This window comes from Arachis ipaensis, chromosome B05 (assembly GCF_000816755.2).
Source record: "Arachis ipaensis cultivar K30076 chromosome B05, Araip1.1, whole genome shotgun sequence".
NCBI classification, from domain to species: Eukaryota; Viridiplantae; Streptophyta; class Magnoliopsida; order Fabales; family Fabaceae; genus Arachis; species Arachis ipaensis.
In genome coordinates this window covers 52,994,844-53,001,851 of record NC_029789.2, presented here as the reverse complement: position 1 = coordinate 53,001,851, position 7,008 = coordinate 52,994,844, and the positions used below count along the sequence as shown (strand labels likewise).

Here is a 7,008-nt window from a genome sequence, read left to right as displayed (position 1 = left end):
GTTGAGGGAAAAAGAGATGATGCTCTTGACCTACTTAACGCAAATTCTGAAGTGGTCAAAGATCGGATGAATGCCGGCTCAAAAGGCATTCAAGAAGCTGCAATTCTGGATGTCTTAGCGCTGGGTTATGTGGCTGTTGGACACCTAAAAACTGTTGCTTCTCTGTTGAATGTGGTATGTTTTCCTTTTTATCCAATTTTCCCATTTCTAAGTATTTGTTTTTACTTTCGATTTTGTCAAATTTATCATGGTTTTAGTCAATGAATCTTTCTCTAAGTGTTGTTTATGTATGTTCAACTTTAATTTGTGGGAATTGGGAATTGTTTCTTTCATTAACTGTTCTGTTTCTTTGTTTATGAGTGCCTTGTATTAACTCCATCTTGTGAAGGTAGAGAAAGCTAGAAGATACATTCCAAGAGAATTCAGATTGGCTGAAGCTTTTGGGTAGGTCCAATATTGTAATTTCTCTCTTTAGATTATAAATGCAGCAATTCTTTTATGGGTTTGAGTCTTTAGGCAATTTGTAAATATTGAATCCAAGAAATGTCGTCAGTTTAGAAGACTAACTGTTGCTGACGTGAACTCAGGGATATTTTTGTTTGGTTAATTTTCAAGACTGGTAAAATCATTCTAAAATCTTTTGAATTTTGATAGGACTTGTAAATTATGTTAAACTTTGAAATTAAACAGAGGCTGCATTAATTATTACTTGATACAGAAACATTTTGGTTGCTTCTTTCTAGCCAGCTATGAGGACAGTCCCACCGGTGTCTTTGATGAGGTACGGTTCTGTTTTCATTCTTGCTCTTTTATCTTTTTATTTAAACGAAAATGTTAGAAAACCAATATTTTTTAATAAAAAAAATTGAAAATTTGGTTTATAGTGACTCAACCAGTGAATGTTCCAACTAGTTTTAAGCAGAGGGCAATGCTGGTGGATGAGAAAATATTAACTGGGTTCAATTGTCCATTCTCTCAAACTCTCCTTATTTTCTTGAACTGAGCCTGTTATAGTAGCCAATTTTCTCATGGCAATGAATTTGAGTAGTATCTTGATAAAGTATGTAATAAGGGGGAAAACAATGGAATTTATTTTTTTATGCCCCACCCCACCTCACTGCATCAATATAGTATCTTATATTTAGATGGATAACAAGTTGTTTGTGGCTCTGATGTGGTGTTGTAACAAGTGAAGACATTTCTTAATACATCTTTCGTTTGTTTCTTGTTAGACTTCCATGATACATGGGCCATCTTGGATGCTCGAGTGAAAGATACTTTTGATCTAAAGAAAACCATTCAAGAGGTAATTCTGATTCTGTCTGTCGAGTTTTGGAACCTTCTCGTATTAACATGACGAGTATACCTAATTTCCGCTTAAATTGTTTCCTGAAATTTGATCTCTACCTACTTGCATTGCATCCTGCATTGCCAATTGGTTAGATTTCTTTCTCCCTTTTGCATGGTAATTCAATAGTTCCTTTTGCCTTTTTTTTGTTTCTTTTTTGCAAAAGGAAAAAAAGCACTGAGCTTGCTTGCTAATGGGGTTATTCCTTGTTTCTTCATTGTTATGTCTTTGGTCGGTGATTGTTAGCATTTTCATTATTATGTTCTGTGAAAAGGAAATGAAATCATTTTGTTGATGTTGGTGTTATTTTTTTCAGCTCCACCAAACATTGCTGGGAATCATTCTGAGAGGGGGATATTGAGCTCGGTTATGTACTTGTTGGGCACAAGGTTGTAAGAAAAATATAAAATACAGAAAATGAGGGACCTTGATGTGATCTTGAGACCCCAGAACTGCTATTAATTTTTCATTGCTTTTGTAATTATACATGCGTTTTGCTTAGTTAGTGAATTTCGGCTGGATAGGAGGTTGAAGGGTTTTTTGTTACTGAAAAAACCTGGAAAGTTTTGTATAAGGATTAATGTATAAAATAATTATACCAAAAATTGTCACTAATTACTGTTTAATTTATCTTGTAATAAAAATTGCATACTATATTTATAGGTTTGGTAATAAAAAAAGATTGAAAATAAAAAAAAAGATTTTTTTTTTTAAAATTTGACAAGGCTATCGCCACGCTTTTAAAGCGTGGCTGTATCTCTCTATCGCCACGCTTTAAAAGCGTGGCCGTATCTCCCGCTATCGCCATGCTTTAAAAGCGTGGCCGTATCTCCTGCTAAAGCGTGGCCGTATCTCTCTATGGCCATGCTTTAAAAGCGTGGCTGTATCTCTCGCATATGGCCACGCTTTTTAAGCGGGGCAATCTGCGAAAGCGTGGCAAATAATAAAACGTGGTGATAGGTCACCAAAAGCGTGGCGATAGAGCAACCGCCACCCTTTGATAGGCCACCCTTTCAAAAGCGTGGCGGTAGCTCAAAAAGCGTGGCGAAAAGCTATCGCCACCCTTTTTCAACTTTTCGCCACGCTTTAAAAGCATGGCAATAGGGCTATTTTCTTGTAGTGTGTGGCCTCCCAACACGAAACTTAGAGTTTGACTGTGGGGCTCTGGTTGACTCTGTTTTGAGAGAAGCTTACTGTGCCTCTTTTCCATGTTTACAGAAGGATAACCTTGAGTTGTAAACACAAGGGAGTCCCCATTCAATTGAAGGACTAATTCACCACTGTTAACATCTATCATAGCTCTTGCTGTGGCTAGGAAGGGTCTTCCAAGGATGATGGATTCATCCTTATCCTTCCCAGTATCTAGGATTATGAAATTAGCAGGGATGTAAAGGTCTTCAACCTTTACTAACATGTCCTCTACTTGTCCATAAGCCTGTTTTATGGAATTGTCTGCCATCTCTAATGAGATTCTAGCAGCTTGCACCTCAAAGATTCCCAGTTTCTCCATTACAGAGAGTGGCATGAGGTTTATTCCTGACCCAAGGTCACATAGAGCCTTCTCAAAGGTCATGGTGCCTATGGTACAAGGTATTAGGAACTTTCTAGGATCCTATTTCTTCTGAGGCAATCTCAGTTGATCCAATGCATTTAGTTCATTGGTGAACAGGGGAGGTTCATCTCCCAAGTCTCATTACCAAATAAATTGGCATTCAGCTTCATGATTGCACCAAGGAACTTGGCAACTTGCTCTTCAGTAACATCCTCATTCTCTTCAGAAGAAGAATACTCATCAGAGCTCATGAAAGGCGTAAGGAGGTTCAATGGAATCTCTATGGTCTCTAGATGAGCCTCAGATTCCTTTAGTTCCTCAGAGGGAAACTCCTTATTGAACACTGGACGTCCCAGGAGGTCTTCCTCACTGGGATTCATGTCCTTAACCTGCCTTACAGGTTCGGTCATGGTGACTATGTCAATGGCCTTGCACTCTCCTTTTGGATTTTCTTCTGTATTGCTTGGGAGAGTACTAGGAGGGGTTTCAGTGATTCTTTTACTCAGCTAGCCCACTTGTGCTTCCAAATTTCTAATGGAGGATCTTGTTTTATTCATGAAACTCACAGTGGCCTTAGATAGATCAGAGACTAAGTTTGCTAAATTAAAGGTATTTTGTTCAGAGTTCTCTATCTGTTGCTGAGTGGATGATGGAAAAGGCTTGCTATTGCTAAACCTGTTTCTTCCACCATTATTAAAGCCTTGTTGAGGCTTTTGTTGATCCTTCCATGAGAGATTTGGGTGATTTCTCTATGAGGGATTATAGGTGTTTTCATATGGTTCACCCATGTAATTCACCTCTGCTATTGTAGGGTCCTCAGGATCATAAGCTTCTTCTTCAGAAGATGCCTCTTGAGTACTGTTGGATGCAGCTTGCATTCCATTCAGACTCTGAGAAATCATATTGAATTGCTAAGTCAATATTTTATTCTAGGCCAATATGGCATTCAGAGTATCAGTTTCAAGAACTCCCTTCTTCTGAGGTGTCCCATTACTCACAAGATTCCTCTCAGAAGTGTACATGAACTGGTTATTAGCAACCATGTCAATGAGTTCTTGAGCTTCTGCAGGTGTTTTCTTTAGGTGAATGGATCCACCTGCAGAAGTATCTAATGACATCTTAGCTAATTCAGACAGACCATCATAGAATATATCCATGATGCTCCATTCTGAAAGCATGTCAGAAGGACACTTTTTGGTCAGTTGCTTGTATCTCTCCCAAGCTTCATAGAGGGATTCACCTTCTTTCTGTCTGAAGGTTTGAACAGAGATGCTTCTTCCATGTAAATTGGAATTAGGTGCAGTAAAGTCACCAAGCATCCTCCTTGCATTATTATAATTTTGGCTGCCATCTCCTCTTCCTGTTTGAAAATTTCTGTAAAGTTATCTCTGAGGTTGTATTTTAGCTTCTCTTAGTTTCCTCTTCAGAGTTCTTTCAGGTTCAGGGTCTGCTTCAACAAGAATGTTCTTGTCCTTGCTCCTGCTCATATGTAAAAGAGGGAACAGAAAAATAATAATAATAGGGATCCTTTTTATCACAGTATAGAGGTTCCCTTGTTGTTAGTAGAATAAGAAAGGGAATAAGAGTGAAGAAGAATGGATAATCCAAACACAAGGGTGAGGATAAGGGCAGTGAATTGAGATGAAGAGAAGTGTTAGTAAATGAATAAATAAATAGAAGAAGATAAGAGACAGAGAAGTTTTCGAAAATAAAATTTTGAAAAGGGGTTAGTGATTTTCGAAAATTAGGAATGAAAGCAAATTAAAATTAAAAATTGAAACAATTAATTAATTAAAAAGAATTTTTGAAAAAGAGGGAAGAGATTTTTGAAAATTAGAGAGAGAGAGAGTTAGTTAGGTAGTTTTGAAAGAGATAAGAAACAAACAAAAAGTTAATTAGTTAGTTGAAACAAATTTTGAAAATCAATTTTGAAAAGATAAGAAGATAAGAAGTTAGAAAAGATATTTTAAAATCAAATTTTTGAAAAAAGATATGTTTAAAAAAGATATGATTAAAAGGATATGATTTTGAAAAAGATAAAATAAAAAGATCTTTTTGAAAAGATATGATTGAAATTAGTTTTGAAAAAGATTTGATTTTTAAAAATCACAATTAATGACTAGATTCACAAGAAATCACAAGATATGATTCTAGAACTTAATGTTTGAATCTTTCTTAACAAGTAAGTAACAAACTTGAAATTTTTGAATCAAAACATTAATTGTTGAGGATATTTTCGAAAATTATGAGATGAAATTAGGAAAAAGATTTTTGAAAAATATTTTTAAAGTTTTCGAAAATAAATAAGAAAAATGAAAAAGATTTGATTTTTGAAAAAGATTTTGAAAAAGATAAGATTTTTTTTTAATTGAAAATTTGATTTGACTCATAAGAAACAACTAAATTTTTAAAAAGTTTTGAAAAAGTCAACTCAAATTTTCGAAATTTATGAGTGAAAAAGGGAAAGATATTTTTTTTTATTTTTGAATTTTCAATGATGAAAGAGAAAAACATGAAAAAGACTCAATGCATGAAAGTTATGTATCAAAACAATGAATGCATGCAAGAATGCTATGAATGTCAAGATGAACACCAAGAACACTTTGAAGATCATGATGAACATCAAGAACATATTTTTGAAAAATTTTCAATGCAAAGAAAACATGCAAGACACCAAACTTAGAAATCTTTCATGTTCAGACACTATGAATGCAAAAATGCACATGAAAAACAAGAAAAGACACAAAACAAGAAAACATCAAGATCAAACAAGAAGACTGGCCAGGAACAACTTGAAGATCATGAAGAACACTATGAATGCATGAATTTTCGAAAAATGCATAAAATTTTTTGAAAAAATGCAATTGACACCAAACTTAAAAATTGACTCAAGACTCAAACAAGAAACATAAAATATTTTTGATTTTTATGATTTTTTTTTGGATTTTTCGAAAATTAATGTGAAAAAGAAAATAAGAATTCTAAAATCTTTAAGAAGAATTCCAGGAATCTTTCAATATTAGCCCAAAGCTCCAATCAAAGGGTTGGACATGGCTTAATAGCCAGTCAGCTTTAGGATATAAATCAGGCATGCAACAGCTGATATTCAAATTAACTTGCCTCTATGCTGATGGTTGGAAGCCCCTATCCAAAAGAATTAGACCTGGCTTTACAGCCAGCCAGGCTTCACATGCTTCATGAAACTCTAGAATTCATTCTTAAAAATTCTGAAGAAAAATATATTTTATTTTTTTGAAAATATTTTTTTTCGAATATTAATTGGGAAAAACGAAAAAGAAAAAAATATTTTTGAAAAATTTTTGAAAATAAAATAAGAAGAAAATTACCCAATCTGAGCAACACGATGAACCGTCAGTTGTCCAAACTCGAACAATCCCCGACAACGGCGCCAAAAACTTGGTATGCGAAATTGTTACTCTGAGGTTACTCCTTTCCATGGCAAGCTTTCTGTAAGGGAATCACCGTTGTCCATGGCTACATCCCATCCTCTTGTGAAAAAGGTCCAAATGCTCTGTCACAGCACGGCTAATCATCTGAGGTTCTCGATCATACTAGAATAGGATTCACCCTCCTTTTGCGTCTGTCACTACGCCCAACACTCGCGAGTTTGAAGTTCGTCATAGTCATTCAATCCCTGAATCCTACTCGGAATACCACAGACAAGGTTTAGACTTTCCGGACACTCATGAATGCCGCCATCAATCTAGCTTATACCACGAAGATTCTGATTAAGAGATCTAAGAGATACTCATTCAATCTAAGGTGGAACGGAAGTGGTTGTCAGGCACGTGTTCGTAGGGGAATGGTGATGATTGTCACGCTCATCACATTCATATTGAAGTGCGAATGAATATCTTAGAAGCGGAATAAGTTGAATTGAATAGAAAAACAGTAGTACTTTGCATTAATTCATGAGGAACAGCAGAGCTCCACACCTTAATCTATGGAGTGTAGAAACTCTACCATTGAAAATACATAAGTGATGAAGGTTCAGGCATGGCCGAGAGGCCAGCCCCCAAAACATGATCACAGGATCAAAAATACAATCCAGGATGATTCCAAAGATGTCTAATACAATAGTAAAAAG

At 35.5% G+C, this 7,008-nt stretch overlaps 2 long non-coding RNA genes across 2 annotated transcripts; both read left to right on the top strand.

Annotated features, from left to right (window-relative positions):
* On the top strand, window positions 74–790 carry LOC110262859. Its single transcript, XR_002347872.1, has 3 exons — window positions 74–174; window positions 361–444; window positions 719–790. It is a non-coding gene; the product is annotated as an uncharacterized LOC110262859 (long non-coding RNA).
* Window positions 1,171–1,982, top strand: LOC110262858. The gene is made up of 2 exons (XR_002347871.1): window positions 1,171–1,306; window positions 1,665–1,982. It is a non-coding gene; the product is annotated as an uncharacterized LOC110262858 (long non-coding RNA).